This window comes from Eurosta solidaginis, chromosome 3 (genome assembly GCF_040869045.1).
Source record: "Eurosta solidaginis isolate ZX-2024a chromosome 3, ASM4086904v1, whole genome shotgun sequence".
NCBI classification, from domain to species: domain Eukaryota; kingdom Metazoa; phylum Arthropoda; class Insecta; order Diptera; family Tephritidae; genus Eurosta; species Eurosta solidaginis.
The window spans coordinates 69,668,935-69,695,857 of NC_090321.1; the positions used below are offsets into that span (position 1 = coordinate 69,668,935).

Below are 26,923 nucleotides of genomic sequence, written 5' to 3' on the forward strand. Positions count from 1 at the left end.
TTTCATGTTTTTTTGAAAACAACTAAAATAAAAAACAAAGAATCTGTTAAATAAAGACTTATGTATTTACGTTTAAGTGATGTTTGGCACAAAAAATGGGCCGGTCAAAAATTAATTCTATTTAAGATTTTTTGGTACGCTAAAAATAATTTGGAACAATTTTTTAGGATTTTGGTAGAGGCTATTATAGGTAAGTGGCAACAATGGGGAACCATATTTGAATGTAGGTGAAACATTTGTGCTTTCGAATTTAGCGAGTATACATAAAATTTGAAATTCACATTAGAAAACTTAGATAATTGTTCCCAAAGACGGTGCGCTTGTGCATAAAGGTTTAGGTCTTTGAAATTCGCATTAGAACACTTAGATACTTGTTCCCAAAGATGGCGCGCTTGTGCACGAAAATGACTTACGATATTTGTATGAATTGCTCGAATTTACAAAAAACTTTTTCTATTAATTATAAACAAATAGAGTAATATTTGTTACCAAAAATAGGCCTATGCACTGCGGTTGATCAAAACGAATCGATTCATATAAATTTTATATGATTTTACGTATGCTAAGTATGCGAAACAGCCTGTTGTATGGTTGTATGGAAATTTTGCTAGCGTATTAATATATAGATAGTGGGTAATATACTGACTATGCACGCTATGATGCCGGTTGCCGTTTTGACCTAAAATCAAAGACGTTTTTGGTACTTTTTTTTGTTTCGTTTAATATACAATGTGAAATTTTCCGATTAAGTCAAGTTGCAGTTAAATAATAATAAACCAATTTGAAATAAGAGAATATGTAATAAAATAAAATAAGAAGTAAAATAAATTAGCATAAAAGACAATATAAAAAATTTAATGTTATATTTTTGTAACTTTTTTTTTTCGTTCAGTATAAGACGTACTTTATCTAAAATGGGGATTAAATCTGTAAATGCAAAAACATTTTCGGGCAAATTTGCCATTAATTGTTATAAATAAATTAGTTAGTTTCAACTAAAGTTAACTCATTATTTGCGATTTCATGTTTTTTTGAAAACAACTAAAATAAAAAACAAAGATCTGTTAAATAAAGACTTATGTATTTACGTGTAAGTGAAATTTGCCACAAAAAATGGGCCGGTCAAAAATAAATTCTAGTTAAGCTTTTTGGTACGCTACAAATTATTTTGGAACAATTTTTTAGGATTTTGGTAGAGGCTATTATAGGTACGTGGCAACAATGGGAAACCATGTTTTAATCTTTCACCGTGTAGCGCGTACGCTTATGTAGGTAGGTTTGTGTCTTAGAGCACTTACATAATTTGTCCAAAGATGGCGCGCTTTTGTGCAAGAAAGTAAATATCCATATTTGGGGAGATTGTTGGATTGACAAAAAACTTTTTCTATTAATTATAAACAAATAGAGTAATATTTGTTAACAAAAATAGGCCTATGCACTGCGGCTGATCTATACGAATCGATTCATATCACCTTTATATGATTTTACGTATGCTAACTATGCGAAACCGCCGGTCAATTGTTTGTATGGAAATTTTGTTAGCGAATTAATATATAGATAGTGGGTAATATACTGCCTATGCAATAAGGCCGCTATGATGCCGGTTGCCGTTTTGACCTAAAATCAAAAATGTTTTTGGGACGTTTTTTGTTTCGTTTAATATACAACGTGAAATTTTCCGATTCAGTCAAGTTGCATTTAAATAATAACAAACCAATTTGCAATAAGAGAATATATAATAAAATAAAATAAGAACTAAAATAAATTAGCATAAAAGGCAATATAAAAAATGTAATGTTATATTTTTGTTACTTTTTTTTTGTTCAGTATACGACGTACTTTATCTAAAATAAGGATTAAATCTGCAAATGCAAAAACATTTTCGGGCAAATTTGCCATTAATTTTTATAAATAAATTAGTTAGTTTCAACAAAAGTTAACTCATTAATTGCGATTTCATGTTTTTTTGAAAACAACTAAAATAAAAAACAAAGAATATGTTAAATAAAGACTTATGTATTTACGTTTAAGTGAAATTTGCCACAAAAAATGGGCCGGTCAAAAATTAATTCTATTTAAGAATTTTTGGTACGCTAAAAATAATTTGGAACAATTTTTTAGGATTTTGGTAGAGGCAACAATGGGGAACCATATTTGAATGTAGGTGAAACATTTGTGCTTTCGAATTTAGCGAGTATACATAAAACTTGAAATTCACATTAGAAAACTTAGATAATTGTTCCCAAAGACGGCGCGCTTGTTCATAAAGGTTTAGGTTTTTGAAATTCGCATTAAAACACTTAGATACTTGTTCCCAAAGACGGCGCGCTTGTGCACGAAAATGACTTACGATATTTGTAAGAATTGTTCGAATTTACAAAAAACTTTTTCTATTAATTATAAACAAATAGAGTAATATTTGTTAACAAAAATAGGCCTATGCACTGCGGCTGATCAAAACGAATCGATTCATATAACTTTTATATGATTTTACGTATGCTAAGTATGCGAAACAGCCTGTCAATTGATTGTATGGAAATTTTGTTAGCGTATTAATATATAGATTTTAAAAGGGTGTGGGCCTTAGTTCTATAGGTGGACGCCTTGTCGAAATATCGCCATAAAGGTGGACCAGGGGTGACTCTAGAATTTGTTTGTACGATATGGGTATCAAATTAAAAGTATTAATGAGGGTTTTAAAAGGGAGTTGTATAGTGAAGGCGTTTTCCAGATATCGACCAAAATGTGGACCAGGGTGACCCAGAACATCATCTGTTGGATACCGCTAATTTATTTATATATGTAATACTGCGAGCAGTATTCCTGCCAAGATTTCAAGGGTTTTTTATTTCGCCCTGCAGAGCTTTTTCATTTTCTTCTACTTAATATGGTAGGCGTCACACCAATCTTACAAAGTTTTTTCTAAAGTTATATTTTGTGTCAATAAACCAATCCAATTACCATGTTTCATCCCTTTTTTCGTATTTGGTATAGAATTATGGCATTTTTTTAATTTTTCGTAATTTTCGATATCGAAAAAGTATGCGTGGTCATAGTCGGATTTCGGCCATTTTTTATACCAATTCAAAGTGAGTTCGGATAAGTACGTGAACTGAGTTTAGTAAAGATATATCTATTTTTGCTCAAGTTATCGTGTTAACGGCCGAGCGGAAGGACAGACGGTCGACTGTGTATAAAAACTGGGCGTGGCTTTAACCGATTTCGCCCATTTTCACAGAAATAAGTTATCGTCCTAGAATCTAAGCCCCTACCAAATTTCACAAAGATTGGTAAATTTTTGTTAGACTTATGTCATTAAAAGTATCCTAGACAAATTAAAGGTAAAAGGGCAGAGCCACGCCCATTTTGAAATTTTCTTTAATTTTTGTATTTTGTTGCACCATATCATTACTTGAGTTGAATGTTGATTTAATTTACTTATATACTGTAAAGATATTAAATTTTTTGTTAAAATTTTACTTAAAAAAGTAAAGTGGGCGTGGTCGTTCTCCGATTTTGCAAATTTTTATTAAGCATACATATAAATAAAAATAAATGTAAGGCGCGATAACCTCCGAAGAGATCTAAGGCCGAGCTTCTCTTCCAATTTGCGTCGTGCTCCTCTTGATTTTCCCTACAAATTGGCCGGACGGGACCTACATGTTTTATGCCGACTCCGAACGGCATCTGCAAAGCAGATGAGTTTTCACTGAGAGCTTTTCATGGCAGAAATACACCCGGAGTGCTTGCCAAACACTGCCGAGGGGCGACCCCGCTTAGAAAAATTTTCTTCTAATTGAAAAATCTTATTTCTAAAATTTTGATGTTGCTTTGCCCGGGAGTTGAACCCAGGGCATACGGTGTGATAGGCGGAGCACGCTACCATCACACCACGGTGGCCGCCATAAGCATACATATAGTAATAGGATTAACGTTCGTGGCAAATTTCATCATGATATCTTCAACGACTGCCAAATTACAGCTTGCAAAATTTTAAATTACCTTCTTTTAAAAGTGGGTGGTGCCACGCCCATTGTCCAAAATTTTACTAATTTTCTATTCTGCGTCATAAGTTCAACTCACCTACCAAGTTTCAGCGCTTTATCCGCCTTTGGTAATGAATTATCACACTTTTTCGGTTTTTCGAAATTTTCGATATCGAAAAAGTGCGCGTGGTTATAGTCCGATATCGTTCATTTTAAATAGCGATCTGAGATGAGTGCTCAGGAACCTATATACCAAATTTCATCAAGATACCTCAAAACTTACTCAAGTTATCGTGTTAACGAACGGACGGACGGACGGACATGGCTTAATCAAATTTTTTTTCGATCCTGATGATTTTGATATATGGAAGTCTATATCTATCTCGATTCCTTTATACCTGCACAAGCAACCGTTATCCAATCAAAGTTAATATACTCTGTGAGCTATGCTCAACTGAGTATAAAAAAGGCACGAAAAATACCTCACAAATACACCATCTTCTTATATTTTGTAATTATTAAGCTTGAAATGCTCATTTTACAAGCTGAAGCAAATTTAAAGTATTTTTCGTACCTTTTCGTCTGATATTGAAAAGTAGCCAACTCCCAAATTTTGTTCCAAGCAAATCATAAGAAGAAGAATTTGACATTTGCTTTGGCTAAGGGTGTTGGCATACTTTGCAAGTGAAATTATTTTTCCCACTGGTTGGTAAATTTTCTAACATTTTTCGCAATTAAAAACTGCAATATAACAATCGAATACGACACAAAATATATTAGCAAGAATTTTGAATGTGTGAAGATTAATTAGCTTACACCTAGAGATATATGTATGGAGGAAGAGGCAGATCGAAGTTTATATCGTATAAACAGTACTTCATGAATATTTTTTGCACACGTTCGACTCTCTTATTGTGTACCTCATAAAAAGGACTCCATATTATGGAACCATACTCAAGCCTTGACCGCACAAAGGCATTATATAATAGTTTTTTAGTATATGGGTCCTTAAACTCGGATCCATTTCTTTTAATAAAGGCCAGTAAGGAATATGCTTTGGGGATAATAAAATTTAAGTGCTCGGTGAATGTAAAAGACGAATCAAATACAACACCTAAATCCCGAATTTTATTCACCCTAAGTAACGGCTTATTAGAGACATAGTAAGACGAAATCAATTTATTACATAATTTGGAATAAGTTATGTAATAACATTTGTTGGCATTCAGCGCAAGCCTATTTTTACAGCACCACTCATTAAAATTATTTAACTCAGATTGTAGTATGAGAGTATCAGACTCGTTCTTGATTCTGAAAAAAATTTTCAAATCATCAGCGTAAAGGAGATAATTGCATTGCTTGAAACAAGCACTTACATCATTGATAAAGAGAATAAAGAAAAGTGGTCCAAGGATACTACCTTGGGGCATACCTGAGGTTGCTACATAAGGCGATGACTTTACGTTGTCAATAACAACAAAGTTTATCCTATTGGATAAGTATGAATAAATCCATTGTAAAAATGTTAAGTGGAAACCCATTTTTCGCAATTTAGCCAAGAGAGCTTTGTGCGAAACTCTGTCAAAAGCTTTGGATATGTCCGTATATATGCAGTCAACTTGACAACCATGAGTAAAAGAGTAATTCGAAAAAACGACCAGATTAGTTACTGTTGAACGCCCCGGAACAAAGCCATGCTGACATGGACAAATATAACGCTTAACTGCGTACAATAATTTAAACATCACCGTTTTCTCAAAAAGTTTTGAAATCACGGGGATCTTCGATATTGGCCGATAGTTTGTAACGTCAATTTTACTACCACTTTTATGACTAGGTTGAATAAAAGTAGTTTTCCATTCATCCAAAAAGATACCAGACTTTAATGATAAATTAAATATATGCAACAAGGGCTCTGCAACGGAAGCTACACATTGCTTCAGGAAAAAAGATGAAAATTCTTGATAATCACATTGCTTGGAGCTCTCGATCGTCTGAATACTTAAGATAATATCATCAATATCTAGAACTAATGAGGAGAAGTCGAAACAAGACGTTATCTCATTCAACATATCCCCGTCGTCATTCCACAGATCATCAATAGCAAAGTTTGCTTTAAAAAATTCTGCAAACAAATTGGCTGAATCACTAGACGATGATGAATTCTTGCCCTTGTAAGACACAGACAACGGTATTGTTGAAACCGATTGTTTGGAGCGAATGAAATTCCAAAACGATTTAGGATTCGATTTGATATTATTTTCGAAATTGAGAATATATCGATTGTACAGAAACTTATCAAGACAATTAAACTCCTTCGCGTAATTCAGATATTGTTGCTTGAGTTCGGGACTTCCTGATTTTTTAAAAAGTTTATGATATTTATTACGCAAATTTTTTAGAGTCTTTAAGCTTTTGGTATACCACTGCAACTTGTAAACCCTTGCCGGGAAACGAGGAATATTAATATTCATTATTTCCGAGATATTACTTTTGAATAAGTCAAAGCAGTCTGAAAGATTGCGATTATTAAAAAGAGACTGCCAGTCAATATTTGAAATCAAATTATTGATCAAGGCAAAATCACATCGGCTATAATTGAAACCAACTTCATTATTGAGTTTAATATTTCCAAATTCATAAAACTTAATCTCCAATATCAATGGTACGTGATGTTTATCAGTATTAGATAACGGGCAGAGAGAACGAATTAAATTATAATTAAGATCATTACTAACAAATATAAGATCGAGGATTTTACCTAGCGTATTTTCAAAATCATTGATTTGAACTAACTGTAAACTATAAAAATTATCAACTAAGTACATTTCACTAGCTTTATTGACGTTAGTAGGTATGAGAGTTTTCTCACCTGGAAGATAATTCCATACGATTTTATTTAAGTTAAAATCCCCTAAAATCCAAAATTTAGAATTCAAGTTAGTGCTCGAAACATGCATAATATTATTAACGTGATTTTCATAAACACTATCTACACTACTTGGTGGTATATAAGAAACACAGACAAATAGACATTCTGTTTTGCCTTTTATACTGATTAAAAGCTGATCAATAGAAGTATCAGCAATATTAAGAGGAACCTCCGAGGTTTGTAGGCTTTTTCTTACAGCAATTAGCACTCCTCCACCTCGATAAAGTCCTGTACTTACACTATCACGATCTTTGCGATATATATTATACAAATTTTTATCAAAAAACTCATTACTAAAAAAGTCCGCAGTAAGCCACGCCTCAACAAGAACTATCAAATCGTATTCTTCACTAGAGGTAGCAGCAAATACAGCAGAGGCCTTAGTTCTCATGCCTGATATGTTTTGAAAATATATTGATATTGAGTTCTTTAAAGAACGGACATCAATTAGACAGGAATTGTAGCAGTCATTATTGGTGACGGAGCGAGGACTTATGAGTTGTCCTTTTGCACCACAGTCCTTTGAAAAAAACGAAACGGCCTTACTTTTACATCCGATGGCCAAATTGACGAATCGAGCAACTTATTGTAATTAGATGCTGAGATCTCAAGCTTAAAATTAACACTCCGTAAGGACTTTTCATATGCGTCCCTTTTCGTTCCGGGCAATGCAACATCAAAAATTCAGAAACAAGTTTTTCAAGCTTCCAAGCGGGGTCGGCAGTGATTTGGCAAACACTCTGAGTATATTTCTGCCATGAAAAGCTTCTCAGTGTAAACTCGTCTGTCTTGTAGATGCCGTTCGGAGTCAGCGTAAATCATGTTGAACCCGTCCCGCCAATTTGTAGGAAAAATTAATAGCACGAGGCAAATTGGAAGATAAGCTCGGCCTAAATCTCTTCGGGGTTTACCGTTTGATTTTTTTATCCTGCAACAGGAATATTAGAAACAGTGGCGGATTTAAGGGAAACATCCCGGTCGGCATGGTATCTAGGGGGCCGACTTTCATAGTAAAAAAAAATTACTGTAGTAATCGAAAGTGATTTTAATCATAGATATAAACATAAAAAATGATAATTTGTATGATTTAAATTTTTTAGGTTTCCAGATAACTAATATTAATAGAATGGTACACATTGAATTGAATTATGTCACTTTGAATATACGCCTAACTTTACGCTCAGCAAATAATTCCATTGCAGAGTCCAAATTGATCAACGTCGCTACTGATCTTTCGATGTAGAGAATACAAAAATTGTTCAGTGTATCCTCAGCTAAAGAAGCTCTGCGATATTCTTTAACAATTTTCAACGAATTCATGACTCGTTCGGTACTAGCTGAACCGATAGGAAAAGTTAAGAACAGTCGAAATAAACTGCAACATTCGGGAAAACTGTTCATTATATTATTTGCAACTACAAACTCCAAATAATGTAATGGACTGTCGTCAGTAAAATCCCGATTTTCTGTGAAATACATGTCAGTAAAAGCAACCAGCTCATTTTTCAAATCAGTGAAAAACTTGAGTACATATTGTGACGAATTTACTTGCAAATCTTCTTATTTGCAACCTTCTGCTAAGTTCTAAACTGTTGAATAAATAACACAACTATTAAGTAATGCAAAATGATCTTTATTAAAGTACTTCACAATAAATAACTCTACTATTGGTCGACAGATAGCGTGCTTAATCAAAACTGACTCTCGCGCCTCTACTGTTGGTGCTTTTATACTCTGTGATTTTCTCGTTGCATCTTCTAGGCGCTTCCAGAATTTACTTAGTTACTGCCATATAATTATAACTACAGATGCACGTATATGGCTTCTCATATGCGCGTGTATATGTGAGTGACACTTCCACAATTACAATTGCATACTTTTGGGAGCATCTCAGATAAGATATCTGCATGTGTTTGTGCATCTCTTCTCTGCTGCGTGTACGTACATATGTGTAGACATAATGATTTTTTTATGGATGTGCATACAAGTCACTCTTAGCATCGGCTTAGAGATGACAGTACCACTTGGTGTTGCTAATATTCGAAACAATATTTTATAAACTAATAACACAGTTTTTCAAATCATCCTGATCGAAATTTTTGAAAGTTTCAGGCATCAAAAAACCGAAAACGTCGTTTATTTCTTTGAATCCTTCCGCTCTTTCTTGTAGTACGGTAGTCATTGTGCCCAAAACTTCATAGTAGTCCATTCGATGTTTTGCATGAGATTCTAATGCTGGATCGGCAGTCTTCTCATCGAACATTTTCTTGACTTTACGTTTTCTGATAATGGGAAAATCAGCATTTCCCCAGCCCATTTCTAGCCATTTGTGCCTAGCTCTCAGCGATGTTTCGAAAGCAACGATGTATCGTTTGCATTCCTAACGACGTACGTTTGAAAGTCTCATAAAGCGAAATATTTGCAAAAACGTGATTTGTGTGACCATTGGCCATTGATTGCCTAAAATTTTGCTGGAGTACATAGCAACCAGGTGAGCATATACTTATGTCACACGCTAATCCTTCTCTGTATGAAATACTTTTTTTATTAAAAAGTAAATATTATCTAGCGATCAAGGGGTTTTAATTAGTATTTCCTTTAAGAACACAAAAGAGTTGCTAACGAGAAATTAATTAAGCTTTCCATTGTGTCATGTGAAGAAATATAAATAAGGAAACGTTTTATCTTCAAGTTTTCAGAATTTAGTATTTAAAAAACAGCTTTAAAAACAAATATTTATTTTTAATCATTAGGCGCATTGTCTTGTTAAAAATAAACAATTTTATAATCTAAAACGTGGACAAACATGTTTCAGCGCGGATATATAAATGACATAGTCCCAAGTTTTTTACTTGAGATTATGTGACTGCTTATGAGGTGTAATAATCCCAATAGGAATAATGTGACTTCTGAGTATAAAACGAAGATTTACATAAACAACCCGAAGGCCGAACACCTAGCTTCGAGATCCTCAAGCATCCATTAATTGCAAGAAGATTACCAAGGTTTTTCGGGCAACAGTCACCTATTGACCCACCTCTCTGCCTTAACGATTTTTGTTTTAGCAGAAATATTGTGGAGACCCAAATCCGCCGGCTTTGGGGCCTACACATTCGAACCTATATATTTGTCCAACTTATTTGAATATTTATAAATCGTTTTCGAATATATATAAAATGTAATTTTTTTAACATTCTAAGCCAACAGATGTTTGCATATGAGGGGGGCATTCCAGGCCGATGGGGAATTTATCATATATATATAAGAAAATATTATATTCACATAAGTATATAAAATACTGTTAGAAAATGTCAGTAAATTATGTACTAAGATATAATGGGAGTTTGTTAGTGAAAGGAACGGTTTGCCTGCGCGAGAATTTTATAAGAAGTTTAGTAGAAGTTAGCTAGGTATAGTAGCCTGCTAACGCGTTGTTTAGCGGTGAATGGGAATCCTGGGATTTTCCAGTTCACGAGTCTTTTAGTTTAGAGATTTTGGGGGTTTTTCCAACCCCATCGTTAGAGGTTTCTCCACCTCCGCAACCTTCACGAATAACAGAATATTCTTTAAGATTATACTCGGTGGAGGTTTTCCACCTCCGCAGCCTTCAGGAAGAACACGGTATTCTCTCAGATTATACTCGGTGGGGTTTTTCCAACTCCGCGGCCTTAAGCTCTAAGAGTAGTGTTGAAATTAAATTGAATATAATAAGTTCAGTGGCGTATTGAGGTTGTTTGGAGCCCGGGGAAAAATATTATTGTTCACGACGTGGACCTTGCACATAACACAACAACTGGACAGCCACTTCGATGGCATAACGTTACCACTGTGGAACCTCAACAACTTTTGGTTGTGACGTTCGAACACAGTCTCTGCTTCAATACAAATGCATCCAAAATTGCCTACAATGCACAAAGATGCATAAAAATCCCCAAATCGCTGCAACGGAGAAAGTTGCAGGGCTGCCAAATTTCCCAATTAGAACTGCCACGGAATATCTTCTTAAGACGTCTGAGCACCGAGGAATACCAAAAAAACAATTAATTGATGTAGTTGCGCTTCCAAGGTAGATAAGAAGACATCTGCATCGAGAGCAACACGAACGCAGAGTCTGTGATTTCCTTCAAACTCAGGCTCCCGCCTTTGCAGACTTCACTGAAGAAGAATCCACACTTCCGAAGGATATGCGCGTTAATCTGCCCCAGCTTCTGTCTCTATGTATGGCCCCAGCCTAGTGTATAGCACAAATCATGTATTCGTCTGTAATGTGGAAGAAAAATCTGTAATAGCAACTTTGTTTGCTAAAACTTGATAGAAACTGCTCGATTCCTTAAACCTCCGTTAGCGGATTTTATTTAAAGTTTCTTGAGTGTTCTTTTAACCCAGGCGAGGGATTAGTACAACAAAAATAAGAACCATACTTGGTCGGACGGGAAAAAGACTACGCCGCCTAGTTCTGTAGTTAATAAACAGGGAAATGTATATGTGCGCTGCTCTCTGCATGTCACCAAACCAAAATCGGGATATCCCACTTAACGCCAAAGTGGGGGGAAAAGGTGTCGGAAAAATTTAACTTTCACAAATTAATATTCCTCAGTTGGACTAGCGGCGAAGGCCTGCAACATCTCCAATGATGGAAGTAAGCTAAATACTGGTATGAGCAAATTATGACCATGCATGGTTAAATCGTAAAAATTAAAAAAAAAAAAACTATAAAACCGAACTAAAAGAATTCATACCAGATTTTCGATCTATTCCAGGGGTCGTCACTCCATAAGCGCTTTCACGCAATTGTTTTTGTAAAACGCTCAGGCAAGCGCACCGCATAGGCAAGCGCACCACACATCCCCGCGCGCACGCATTCTGTCCTCTCGCCTACAACTGAATGTATTCTGCTGTACCCATTAGGAACTCAACTGCTATAATTTCGTGTAAAATTAATTTTGAAGTAATATTTTTGGGTATATTTTTGTTTCACTAGTACGAAAACAATGAGGCTTTGTTTGATTTATTTAATAATTAAATTAATTTGAATTGAACGCATGTAGAAGTATTTTTAAATGCATTCAAGAAAACAATCCGTTCAAGAAACCAAGTCCGACTGGGTTTGTGTACGTGTCAGCGCCATTTCTGCTCGCAGAATGGTTGTAGCTATTTTTTTAGAAAACAAAATTATGAATAGACGTGCACTGACAAAACTTTATTTCGTCTCACTTGAACTTAAAAATTTAATATGGAATATACATATTAGTGATAAGTTTGAAGTACATGCATGCTTTGTTTACCATTATTAACCGGAGAAGATAATTTAAGATTATCACTAATTTATCTAATAGGATATAATAAATAATAGCCGATTTTTTTAACGGTTTTATTTAGCTTGACTCTGTGTAGCGAACAGAATTTTGTAATCGAAATTTAAGTAACTTCCCGATAAGCTACAAGCTTGAAACTTGGAATATAGTTCAGAACCCGATGACAGTCTCCTTCTCCTTTTCTCTTTTCTCTGCTCTCAAGTTCTTCTCATTCCTCTTCATTCCTTATTGCAAGTCCTAGAGGGTGGTATGTATTTTGTTCCAGTCCCATTACGAGTCCCAGTCCCATTACCACTCCGCGTCTCAGTCCCAGTCCTAGTCCTAATCCCAGTCCCAGTCCGTCTCTGGCCTACTTCCCTGAAAAAAGGATCGTAAATACTAATATAGGCAAATTTATATACCACATTTCAAGCAAATCGAATAGGACGTATGTAAATAGGTATGTGGGTATTATTAATTCATGTCTTTATTTCGGCTTGCATGCATATTTATCAGTTTTGACAGGTTGATGCGACTAAAGCGAATATCATACTGAAAATTACTTTAAAGCTCTCAGTAACAGGAAAATGTTAAGTATTTTTTTATACCCATAACATGCGATGCAAATGAGCAGAGCCCAGAACTCCAAATTGAGCTATGCGACTTACAATGCGACTCTGAATTACAGTTACTAGATTTAAAAGGCATTGATTTTTGGAAAGTTGTAGGTAAGGAGAAATATCCCTTACTGCGTCAAGAAATTTTAAAATTTTATTCAATGTTTGGTAGTACGTACATTCGTGAAAGCTCCTTTTCATTCCTTAGGCAAATAAAAACAAATAACAGAAATAGAGTTACAAATCAGCATTTAGAAGCGCTTCGGAAATTATCAACCATAAACATCCAAATAGATATAGAAAAATTAATTGCGGACAATTAACAGTAGGTTAATATCTCCACTTTAATCCTACATTCCGAAATACTATTAATTAAAAAAATTAAAAACAAAAGAAACAAATTTTTTTAAATATACAAAAAATAAAAACAAAAAATATAAAAGATTTAACAAAATAATTGAATGAATTTTTCTTTTATCAGAATTACAAAATTATAATTATTTATATTATTTTTTTCTAAAAAACAAAACAAGACAAAAAAATAAAAAACCTAAAAATATAAAAAAAAATTTTACAAATATAAAAAATTTAATTTCAAAAAAATCTAATGAATTTACCTTCTATCATATGGGCCTACTAACAAATGCATTCTGTCGCAGCTACAGGGACGAGGAAGATATAGAAAACGTAGGGCATTATCTATGCCATTGTCCCGCCTTTTTGAAAACCAGATAACGATGTCTCCACAGACATTTCTTTGGGTGCCTTGCGGAGCTCAAATCCGCAAGTATAAACAAAATTTTGCGCTATATTAGGCAAACACACTAAATTTATCTTTATGGGCGTATGCACCACGATCTACAGAAGAGAAATAAGGGCTCCTTCGTGGTATCACAACGACGCATAATGGCCTGCGTGAGTATCCGCTTTGGCAGCGGAGACTACTTTAACCTAACCTAACCTAATATGGTGTTACCAAAATTTTCCTTAACGACTAAACTGAAAACCCCTATCAAATTCTAGTATCTATGATATAAAATACCTCCGTCCTCTTGGCTAATACTAGAAGCTTTATAGAACCTATGCTACTTGCTCCTAATAGCTGAAGTCATAGCCTCTCGGGCGCAGGGCACGAGCATAATACGTGCTCTCTCGCTTCCTTCTCCAGCCCCCACTTCCCACATTTGCTATCACTGACAAGGCCTAATTTAAAAGCATGCGACGTCAGAAGGCTGTGTTTAGTCAGAAAACTCCGTATGAGCTTAAAGCTCCCTCTTTTGAAATGAAAAGAGTAACTAAGGTTGTACGACCTGCACATGATCTTCCACACTCTGTAGCCCAGCGCTTGTTTCCACGTCTTTCCTTTCGTCGATCATGTGCAGCTCTCACCTTCTTTTAATCTCGCCAAATCTGATTGGAACGTCTACGGTACGAGCTTCGATCGATGCGCCGTGTTTAGCGAGCTTATCCGCTTTTTCGTTTCCATCTATTCCCATATGCTAATCACTGCATAATTAAATTTATTTTGTGCTCTATTATTTTGCAAAATTTAATAACACATTTAAAGTTCAATTTCCCTAGAAATTAATTCATAAAATAGTAAGCATGGTAAACAACAATTTCACCTTTTAATATTAAACAAATTGAGTTAATTCATAAACAACAACTAGTACAACATACTGCAGTGGATGTATTTGTAAGTAAAAAGAAAATGTGTACTAGGGTGGAACGATTTGTAGTATGTGGATTCCTAGAAATTGTCATTTGCTCAATGTATGTATGTATGTACATTAGACTGGGTCGATTTATTAACCGATATCGGGTCATAGATTTTTCGATAGGATTTGTGCTCAGAAAAAAAAGTTCCACTACGCATACCCAAAAAAATAATTTTCGAGCCTGCGAAATTTCATTCTTTTTTTTACTTATTTTCGACTTTGATTTTTAAGGTTTTTTTCATGACCCACTAAAAAAATTTTCATTTGATTGTAAAATTTTCATGTATACCCCGTCCGACCCAAAAATGTCCGCTAAAAATTTTTTTTTTTTGTTTTTGTCAAAAAACTGGTATCGCCAACGTTTTTACTGGACATTTTTGGATCGGACAGGGTATACATATGAACATTTTTTAGTAGGTTAGGAAAAAACCTTAAAAATCAAAGTCGAAAAAAAGTAAAAAAAAAAAAAATGAAATTTCGCAGGCTCGAAAATTATTTTTTTGGGTATGCGTAGTGGAACTTTTTTTCCTGATCCCAAATCTTATCGAAAAATCGATGGTGCGATAGCGGTTAGCTGTCGTCCATACAAATCGGCCCAACCTAATATACATATTTAATTAATGTAATTAAAAAATACCACCATTTCTCGATAATTGCAAATGAAACCCTCTCTATGGTATTCGCAAGATTTATTGACTTTTGTGGTGATTTTTGATTTAGTGCGGCGGCGGCAATGACAATTATTAGATGATAATAATCGTAATAACGTAAATCAAATGTTCAGGGAAACAAATTTGGGGAAGTTGTAAAAGATAGCAATCGTATTCCGGTAAGCGTCATCGCCTAGTGCAAATAAGTATACTAAAATGCTGCAGAACATGAACTGTACGGGCCATTTTCGCCATCTTCAGTGAGTCACTTATCTATAGGTTATCGAAATTTAAATTTTTTCCATGCTAACTGAAGCCTCGCGTCTTAGTTAAGTGCAAGGCAAAAGTGTACCGAAGTCAGCTGTTTGGCAAGTTTAGGTGTATTCACAATAGATTTTTCTGATTTTGTTTCACAAAATTTTCACAGTTATCGATTTTAGCGGGCGTTGGTCACCCTTGGCCGGTGAAAAGGAAATGTCAAATTTATAGATTGCTATCCTTCAGGTAAAATCTAACCTAACTGGAGATTTTCAAAACTACCCTTAGGAATTTCGCTGTAGCTAAATCTCAATCTCCATCGCCTAATATCTAAATTGAACTGTAGCCAGCTTTAATATTTTGTAGAAGTGAAACAGCTGACTTTATGTTAAATTTGTCTTGACAATCGATGCTACATTTAGGACCATTTGCATCATATCTGGTTAAGTAAGAATTAAACTATAGAATAGCAGTCCTTCAGATAGTTGTGCTTAACCCAACACAGGGTGTCAAACCCCCAGTCAAATCTATAATTGTGAATATTATCATAAAAATCTATTGTGAACACCCGATAACTTACAAAACAACTGACTTTTGCTTACACTTTTTTCTTGCACTTAATTGACAGCGTTATCGAATCAAAGTTAATATACTCTGTGTGCAACGCTGAGTATAAAAAACATCACATATAAATGTCGATTTTTGTTCTTGTCTTAACAGTTGTAGCGGCAGCCTGTTGGTTGATGCAGGGTTAATCATATTCGAACATCTACGTAGGTATCTGTGTGCTTACGCCAACAGAGCTATGTATACATGTGTTAGTAACTGGTAGAAAGCAAACACATGTATAGAGATGTACTAATATGTATCTGTTAGTATATGTGGAGATAGTTCGTGTAAATTTGTAGATACCGTATCCCGCCAATGTGAGATTGTGTGCGTTGGGTCCTTCGTTTTTGAGTGAAAAAGGAAAACGGAAAACTTTCAGCTTGTGGGGATTGCTTACGAAATGAGCAAACGGCTTCTTTCAATATCCAAAGTGACTTGAACATAAGCGAAAGTGTTTAGTAAAATTTATTTCAAAGTGCCAAAAGTTTTTTAGTTTGGTTTTTTTTCTTTTCCCGTTTGCCGTGTTAACGGGCCTACAAGTAGCGGCCCAAAATAAGGAACCAATATCCCGTACCCTGTCCAGCAGCTTAATAGGTGAGTCCAGTGAAGCCCTTTTTCTAAACCCCTGTGCATGTGAATTCAATAGTGAAAATAAATCAAAAATAAAATTTTAAAAAAATTAATAAAGTAATATAAAATAATCATATAAAATGATACAATAAAATAAAACTGCGAAATAATAATAAAATACCAAATTTCTAATGATAATGTGCATATTAAGTAATATTTAAAATAATTTCCCTAAAATGAAAATAAAATACAGTTAAAATAAAATTTTAATAAAATTAAAATAAAGTTTAAATAAAATTAAAATAAAATAACATAAAATTAAAAATAAAATAAAATAAAATAAGATAAAATAAAATTAAAATTAAATAAAATTAAAGTAAAATTAAAATGAAAATAAAATAAAAAAATAACAAAAAATTTTAATTAAATGAAGTAAAAATAAAGTGAAATTAAATACATAAAATAAAAATAATATTTGAATAAAATGATAAGTTAGTACACATGCATCCCTTAATTTTTTTTCTAAGTTATTTAGTTTCCCCTCTGATTAGGAAGCCAGGCTGAAGTGCATATCAGCACAAAGACACAACTTAACAGACTAATATTAAGTGAGAGGGAGAAGAAGAAACATCAGTACGGTGTCGGAAATCACGAAGAGACAGGTAGAGCCTCCATTCGCGCCTGTCCCGGCACCAAGGAGGATTTTGGATGATACATTTATTGCAGCAGAGGAGAATATCGAAGAGGAGAGGAGGAGCAAGTCTCGAGCTACTGCCGAGCAGAGATCAAAAATTACTTATCTATTTTCTTGTGGGCATTTTTTTTTTTTTTGGTTTGAATGGGAGTTTTTTTTTATTAGTCTGTTCTATTGAATACTATTGAGTTAGCCGTAGAGTAATTTAGTTTAATAATTTTTGTTTGGTTTCATTTTGAATTTTTAATTCTTTTATCTTGTTTTGCACCCTAATATTAATATCTCACTTTCAATTTCGTAAAATTCTTGTTAAATTTTAAGTACATATGTGAATATATGTGTATATAGACACATATATGTATGTCACCAAGCCCCAATTCGGCTATTTTTCTTTTTGTAGGTAATGGCGTTTTTATTTTTTTGTTTTTATTTTGACCAAAACCACTTGATTCTCTTTTAATTTCCTACCTTTGCTTTGCCTATCTTCTCAGTAAATTTTTTCCTTCTATCACATAATTCTTTTTCGCATATTCGCTTTTGACCATTTTTTTTTTGTTTTGTTTTCCTTTCTTTCTTGGTTTTTTTCTTTTGTACTTAAATTCCGTCAGGTCAATAGAGTTTTTTTTATCATCACAAAGTTCACGCTAGCCACCTCTTTTGCAATATCAATCTTGATTTTTATCCATAGCTTTTTTTTTTCTATTTGATTACCTTTTTATTTAGTTATTAACATTTTTTTTCCGGCATAAGAAAAGGGAGGAAATGTTTTACTTCGATTCGGACCACGACCGCATGTCCGAATAAAGTCAAAACGAAAATATCTCCTCTCCCACGATCGTTGGTAGGTTGGAAAAATTTTCAATATAGAATCCGCTCATAGGTATATGTCAGTTTATGTATGCACTTTTAACTTTTCAGCCAACCCCTCTCTCTTCGATGCAGGCGCCTTCGTTGCTGGATAGATCGGTGAGTCCTAGTTATTAAGTTATAATAATGTTTTCTTACACTATGTATATACATAAACATATACATATATATATACCATACAATTGAGCGTATGCATAACTGTGGTGGTACGATAAATCAGACTTTTGATTTTGGTGCTTTGACAATTTTTTTTCTGGCCCTCGCGAACCGTGACTTTAAAAGTTCCCTTTTTTCTTATTAATCATTTACCTTTGGATTTTTATTATCTTACCCTCTTTATTTTGATCGTTTTGGCTTTTTTTCATATTTTCATCTTGAAGTTTTTTTTTCATTTGTAAAAGTATAAAGCGGTATATAAGTACATACATATACTAATCTATATACGTATATATATGTATATATAAACTGGCCTAGTCTAATTATTTTCCTTTTTACCAATTATTTGAATTAGTTGGATTAAATTTGTTGAAATTGAATTAAGTATTAGAAATAAATTTCATTGATAAAATAGTTATTTTTTTTGTGGATTGTAAATACCTTTTTTTTAATATATTTTTCGATTGGATTTCCACCTTTTTCTTTTTTTACTTTATTGCCAATTAATTTCGTTTTGTTAAATAAACCTTATTGATCTACAAGTTGAATTTACCAGTTATTTTTTATTTACACCTTATTTTATGGGTTGAAGTCATTTCAAAAATGTCAGGTTAATTAGGCATCAATTTGGTGTGGGTGTTGCACGGGTGTATTGGAGGAGACGTAGATGTGAGGTTACCGTGACAGACTAGACAGGTTAGGGATATGGGACATTGACGGACGGACACATGACAGGCTAAGGGGGCGTTGCTAAAGTTTCGGAGTCAGTGCAACGCCCAAGGCTGCGTCAAGATTTTACGCAGAAGGGGATGGATGACTCCACCTGACACAGACAGACCTTTTCTTCCAGCTTTCCTTTTCTTTTCGTAGATTTCAGGCATGAACCTTTTTTTGTTTGTATAACTGTAGGTAAGGCGAGTGAGCAAAAACTCACCCCGCCCGACGAGCTAGCAGGGGCTTGCCAGCATGCCAAATGCCACCTCCGCCTTACCCCAACAGTCAGTTTTATAACACAGTACTTCGGCCCAAAGTCCTCTATAGGTAGTCCAAGGAAACTGACAGTTCCAATAGGTTTGAATCATAGAGATGTTGCTATTAGAGGCGTGTGTTCCACATTGCAATCGTAAAGATGGTTGGTGTCATGTTAAAAGTAAAAGTTTATTTAACCTGTAGAGGGACATGTGTCTCCCTTGGTTGTCTTCTTTATTCTTTTCCAAGGGCTGGATCAATGTTCACTACATTGATAACGGGGTTCACCGGGTTAGACCTAGCAAAGATATTTACCGATTTTGTGTGGATAAGGCTTAGGGTCTTCTTATGCTTCTCTGGATTAAACGGCTGCGTGGCTCTTAAATACCGGGCCGTATCTAGCAGTTATTTGCTGAAGTTTCCTAGTTTTTGATGATTTGGCAGAACCTGTGTCTTTAGCATTTCGTTATGCTCTTTTACATTGCGTTTATGTTTCCTAACTTTGTAGAAAATGTTCAGAAGTCAAAAGAAGAAAGACACGCCGTGGCAGTTCTGAGTACAGCATTTTAGTGGGGCTGCAGCCTATCCCAGTGTTTTTTTTTGTAGATGATGCGACCAGACAGTCGATGCGTGGCACAGGATCAATTGACGACAGGCCAATTGCTCTGTAAGTTGTTAGCAACTTTTCTTTACCTTTTCTTCAAGTGATGCCGGCAAGCCACTTGGGGATTTTGTGGCGGGTTTGAAATTTAGATACGATTTCGAAAGCATGCACCCATAATTTCCTATGCCAACGAGTGCACGATAATGCCAACAGGACCTGACCCTTCAGCAGATGAATTCGTTTATAAATTTAAAAGCTATCTTTCCAGTCTTTCTGGTTTCTTCACATCGCGCGACCTGGTGCTATCACCGACCAAATAGACGGCCACTCTGTTTATGACGTGAGATTTGGGACTTTCACGTCAATGGCATTACGTTTTCGGCTGTCAGTCACACAAATTTCTCAGTGGTAATTTACGATAACACTCTTAAATTTAAGGCGAATGCCTCCGAAATTGTATCTAAACTATAAATATTGGTTCCGATAAGAAACGGTTAAGGGATGTCGCACACTCATGATTTCTAATATATGTATTGATATAAGAGTGGAAAAATCGTTTATTTCATTTATAAGAGGCACCCTAATATTCATTCGTTTTTATGTACTGTGGCCCACCTCCCTGTAGATAAATAACGAATTTGTTTCGTGCTCTATTAATTTGTTCAGTGCTTTTAATAATTAAAATTTAATTGCAAATTTATCATAACTACACTCACACCATACATACAGATAAATTTCAGTTGCATCTATAAACAAAAATAAGAGTAAATATTTGCAGCTCTATTATTTTATTCATTTTTTAATTATCTGCAACTTGTAGTAAGGCCAAATATAATGCATAACCACACGCATATTTACTTATCCACCCATACTCACACATATGTACACCTACAAAAATATGTTTGATAAGTGTTATAAATATTGTGTAATGACTAAAAGCAGGCTTAACAGCACTACTTTTAAAATGATATCCCAGCGGACCAAGTTCGATTTATCTGCGAGACTTTCGCAAAATGCTCAGAGGTGAGCTCATATGTATGTGAACAAAGGAGGATAGAAACATTATTTTTATCGCAAAAAACTTGTAAACGAGCTCGTACGCGACAAAGAGCGATAGAAAATTTATTTACCGCATATCACTCGCATAATGTTCGCAGGAATGCTCGCAAGCAGCAAGGAAAGAACGACGCTCATTTTTGTGGCGCAAAATATTTTCTTACAAGCCAACCTAATAAAACCGCACGCGTTTTTTTAGCGCACGCAAACAACCAGCGTTTTTTGCCCTAACCCAAATAAGCATGCGTTGCAACAAGGTAAAGCATGTGTGCAAACGTCAAATCTAAATGTCACGCAGAACAAAAATTGGAAATCGAGTTAGGTTTTCACGCAGCAAATTCAATTTGGGTTGCCCTCATACAAGTTGTATGTGCATGAGACATTTTTGACAAAATAACGGTTCAGCGCAACGCAAATAAAAAATAAACAATTTTTTAATGCTATGTTATCCGTGAAAGTGAATAGTTGAGTGCTGTGTTTTAAAAATTATTTAATATTTTTATACGGAAATAAATGCTGTGGAAAGTATGTATAAACGCAATTTATTTCTGTATTATTCAATAATGCCTCCAAAAGGAAGGAACGACTATATATTTGCGAGGCGACTCACAGTGTTTCGACTATAAGGCGGCAAGTGGAAAAAAGTCATAGTAACAGATAAAAGCGAAAACGTGTTTATGTTAGAGGGCAATTACTAAAAGTCGTGTGCGCAAAATTTCGGGTAATTAGCTGCCACCAGTCTTCGACAAACGGCGCATTTGTGTGGAAATTTGTGAAATCCGGGTGATATTGATTAATCGGTTTAAGTGCGTTAAGCGGTAATAAATTTAATATAAACCGTAATTTTTTAACGATATCTATTCAGTACGAGTCATGGATAATCCAGGTAAAATATTTATCATTAATTTTGGATCTTGGTGTTTTTTTTTTCTTAAAAAACAACAAGGAATTGTAAATTTTTTAGATTAGTAGCAAAAAAAAGTGAGGACCCCTTAGTAACTCAATAAAAGTTGTTTCATATTGTAAAGAATTTCATATAGTTTCTGCTCATATAAGCCGATTGTAGCGCACGGATTTACAAAAATGTGTAATTTTTTAATTTTTCGATTTTCAGTTCCATCTTATATAATTTCACGAAAAGAATTTTTCCAATTGTGGCAAAGCTACCCTAAAAATGAAAGACTTGAGAAAATATATAGTAACATACTTACAAAGATTAACCTTTGTATATCCGATAATGCGAAAGAAAGAAAAGAAACATACAATTGTTGATGTTGAAAATTGATAAGAAGTGGAATTTCGCTGGTAGACGGATTGAGCGGTTCTCTTCTAAGTATGAGCAATGGTTGAATGGTGAGGATATACTTTTTCTACTGGAGGAACCAGATGCTCCTTCGTATGCTGCTGAAGAAACTTTTACAAAAGAACAACAATTCGGTCGACCCTCAAAGGACTTCCAAGACTGCAGAAAACTAAAGTAAAAAGAGTAGAATTTATACTTAACAATTACACTTTGGAGGAAGATTTGTTCGCTGCCGAGCACGCCCTGGGCTCGTAAGGATAAAAGATGCTGCTAGTATTATTAAAGACCTAAGCGATGACCTTGACAGTGCTAAAGATATGAAAAATGCGCAGGTAAATGCTTCCAAACAAAGGTGTCTCTCTAGTGATGAAGCGATAGGCCTCTACTTTCACGTTAAGTTAACTACCAATAGCTATAAATTATTGAGAAATGCAGCTCTGGGTGTAGATCACGATGCCTTTCCATCGTTCTATAGTTTAGCGAAATCTAAGAAAATAAGCTTTCCACCCTCCACACTTATTTGCAAATGGGGCTTAGATTGCCCTTCAGGGTATAGCATATACAAGCAAAAGTTTGAAAATGCTACTGCAACTGACGAGTACTTATTTTTAACTTGTTTCGTGCCTTTAAAGCTTGTGTTAAATGATGACCACGATACTCCAATTTGGATAAATTCCAAACCCTCATTAACACGATATTGTCGTCCAATCAAATTTATTTTTCAAAAAGAAACACCAGATTTAGTGAAATGCGAAGCAGATAATATAATAATCAATTGAGGCCAACTGATTGTAAAAATTACCTAGTGAAACATACTCTCCTCTCAACAATGGTTGATGGAAAAATATGTAACATACTCTAAGGAACGAAGGGTATCCAAAATTGTTACATTTGCGATGCCAATCCTAGTCAAATGAACATACCAGTTGCTTCTTACATTGCAAAGACTGAAAATTATGATTATGAATTGTCTACAGTCCATGCGCTGATAAAAACATTCGAGTTTTTATTACATATATCATATCGATTGCCCCTAAAAGTTTGGCAAATCCGAGGAGAGAACGAACGCATTTTTAGTGAAAGAAAAAGCCAAATCAAGCAAAAGTAAAAAAAAGTTAGGGACAATTGCAAATTTTGAAATATTTATTTACAGTAAATACATAAGTGAATGATAACCTTATATAGAAGTACGTTGTAGTCCTATTTTTATTAAATAAACGACTGTTGAGCAAATCTGAGACAAAGTATAATTATCTTTACAATAAAAAGGATTTAAAAGGGTAAGAGTTGGGAAAACAAATTTTTTTGAAGCACCCTAATGTATATGTAGACACACACACACTAAAATTTTTAGTATTAGAAGCATGGGGCTTCTGTATAATCCAATTTCAGTGGTTATGTTAATATAGGAGCACAACTATAATGGTTTTGACTTTTTTCCACCTAAATCCATACAGTCGAAACACTGTGCGACGCATGTTAGACAATAAAAACTCGAATTTGTGGAGAGACCAAAAGTGATACTGCCAATATCACCTCTAAACACGTATACAGACTTTGTAGCATTCGAAGAAAGTCTTAAAAATGAAAAACTCTTTAAAGGTTTGGTATAGAATTTATAAGTAATTTTCCAATGCAGTAGCAAATACGTGTTCCTGGCGTGGAACCGACACTAAAAAATGTGCTTACAGCATTAACCATACGCCGTAAGTATAATTTTTACAATTTTCTATACAGAAATTGTCAATATCAGTTTATTTTTTTACTTTTTTTATACTCAGTTGAGCAGAGCTCACAGAGTATATTAACTTTGATTGGATAATGGTTGGTTATACAGGTATAAAGGAATCGAGATAGATATAGACTTCCATATATCAAAATTATCAGGATCGAAAAAAAATTTGATTGAGCCATGTCCGTCCGTCCGTCTGTCCGTTAACACGATAACTTGAGTAAATTTTGAGGTATCTTGATGAAATTTGGTATGTGGGTTCCTGAGCACTCATCTCAGATCGCTATTTAAAATGAACAATATCGGACTATAACCACGCCCACTTTTTCGATATCGAAAATTTCTAAAAACCGAAAAAGTGCGATAATTCATTACCAAAGACGAATAAAGCGATGAAACTTGGTGGTTGAGTTGAACTTATGACGCAGAATAGAAAATTAGTAAAATTTTGGACAATGGGCGTGGCACCGCCCACTTTTAAAAGAAGGTAATTTTTTTGCAAGCTGTAATTTGGCAGTCGTTGAAGATATCATGATGAAATTTGGCAGGAACGTTACTCCTATTACTATATGTATGTTTAATAAAAATTAGCAAAGTCGGACAACGACCACGCCCACTTAAAAAATTTTTTTTTTTTTTAAGTCAAATTAAGAAAAAATTTAATATCTTTACAGTATATAAGTAAATTATGTCAACATTCAACTCCAGTAATGATATGGTGCAACAAAATGCAAAAATAAAAGAAAATTTCAAAATGGGCGTGGCTCCGCCTTTTTCATTTAATTTGTCTAGGATACTTTTAATGCCTGTTTTCTGTGAAAATGGGCGAAATCGGTTAAAGCCACGCCCAGTTTTTATACACAGTCGTCCGTCTGTCCTTCCGCATGGCCGTTAACACGATAACTTGAGCAAAATTCGACATATCTTTACTGAACTTAGTTCACGTACTTATCAGAACTCACTTTGTATTGGTATAAAAAATGGCAGAAATCCGACTATGACCACGCCCACTTTTTCGATATCGAAAATTACCAAAAACGAAAAAAATGCCATAATTCTATACCAAATATGAAAAAAGGGACGAAACGTGGTATTTGGATTAGTTTATTGACGCAAAATATAACTTTAGAAAAAAAATTTGTAAAATGGGTGTGACACCTACCATATTAAGTAGAATGAAATGAAAAAGTTCTGCAGGGCGAAATAAAAAACCCTTGAAATCTTGGCACGAATACTGTTCGTGGTATTATATATATAAATAAATTAGCGGTATCGAACAGATGATGTTCTGGGTCACCCTGGTCCATATTTTGGTCGATATCTGGAAAACGCCTTCACATATACAACTACCACCACTCCCTTTTAAAAGCCTCATTAATACCTTTAATTTGATACTCATATCGTACAAACACATTCTAGAGACACCCTTGGTCCACCTTTATGGCGATATCTCGAGAAGGCGTCCACCTATAGAACTAAGCCCCACGCCCTTTTGAAATACTCATTAACACCTTCCGTTTGACACTCATATTGTACAAACGCATTCTAGAGTCACCCCTGATTCACCTTTATGGCGATATCTCGAAAAGGCGTTCACCTATAGAACCAAGGCCCACTCCCTTTTAAAATGCTCACTAACCCCTTTCATTTGATACCCATATCGTACAAACAAATTCTAGGGCCACCCCTGGTCCACCTTTATGTCGATATCTCGAAACGGCGTCCACCTATGGAACTAAGGATCACTCCCTTTTAAAATACTCATTAACACCTTTCATTTAATACCCGTATCGTACAAACAAATTCTAGAGTCACCCCTGGTCCACCTTTATGGCGATATCTCGAAAAGGCGTCCACCTATAGAACTAAGGCCCACTCCCTTTTGGTTTGATACCCATATTGTACAAACGCATTCTAGAGTCACCCCTGGTCCACCTTTATGCCAATATCTCGAAAAGGCGACCACCTATACAACTACCACCACTCCCTTTTAAAACCCTAGTTAATACCTTTAATTTGATACCTATATCGTACAAACACAATCCAGTCACCCCTGGTCCACCTTTATGGCGATATCTCGAAACGGCGTCCACCTATGGAACTAAGGATCACTCCCTTTTAAAGTACTCATTAACACCTTTCATTTGATGCCCATATCGTACAAACAAATTCTAGAGTCAACCCTGATCCACCTTTATGGCGATATCCCTAAATGGCGTCCACCTATAGAACTATGGCCCACTCCCTCTTAAAATACTCTTTAATACCTTTCATTTGATACACCTGTCATACAAACTCATTCCAGGGTTACCCTCGGTTCGTTTTCCTACATGGTTATTTTCCCTTATGTTGCCACCGTAGCTCTCAACTGAGTATGTAATGTTCGAACTTAACCTGCCTTACATGTTTATTATTAATTTCATTATTATTTATATTCATATAAGAGTTCCAAACTTTTAGCGCATTTTTTATTTCAATTTATATTTTACATGAACCAAATAGTTTAATTAATTATTTTTTTTTATTAAACTATTTTCTTTTATTTTATATTTACAGATGCATTGATAGTTACGCAAAAATATTTCCAGTACGCTGTAGAACGCAATATAAGAACAGCCAAATCGGAGCCAAAAAAAGTTAGAATGCAGTAATTTTATACAGTAACGTAATATTAACATTTTATTGGATTATTGTAATTGAATTACTTTGTTTTCTTAAACACTTTTAATTATAAAAAATTTAATTAAATACATAAATTGTGTATTATGAACACATATGTATGTATATGGTTATATGTACTACGAACTGTTTTTTTTATAAAAAGCTAAAATGCAACACCAAGAATATTATGAATTTTCTGTTTTTTTGAGTGCGTCTCACCCTATTTAATATAGGGAAACACAACGGA

General features: G+C 34.5%; 1 protein-coding gene and 1 long non-coding RNA gene across 6 annotated transcripts in view; one reads left to right on the forward strand and one right to left on the reverse strand.

The window, feature by feature from the left end:
• LOC137243909 (uncharacterized) overlaps positions 1-26,923 on the reverse strand; it is a 489,952-nt gene that overhangs the window by 138,253 nt on the left and 324,776 nt on the right. The window lies entirely within an intron of this gene.
• Positions 21,052-26,780, forward strand: LOC137246433 (uncharacterized). The gene is made up of 3 exons (XR_010951488.1): positions 21,052-21,866; positions 22,095-22,615; positions 26,572-26,780. It is a non-coding gene; the product is annotated as an uncharacterized lncRNA (long non-coding RNA).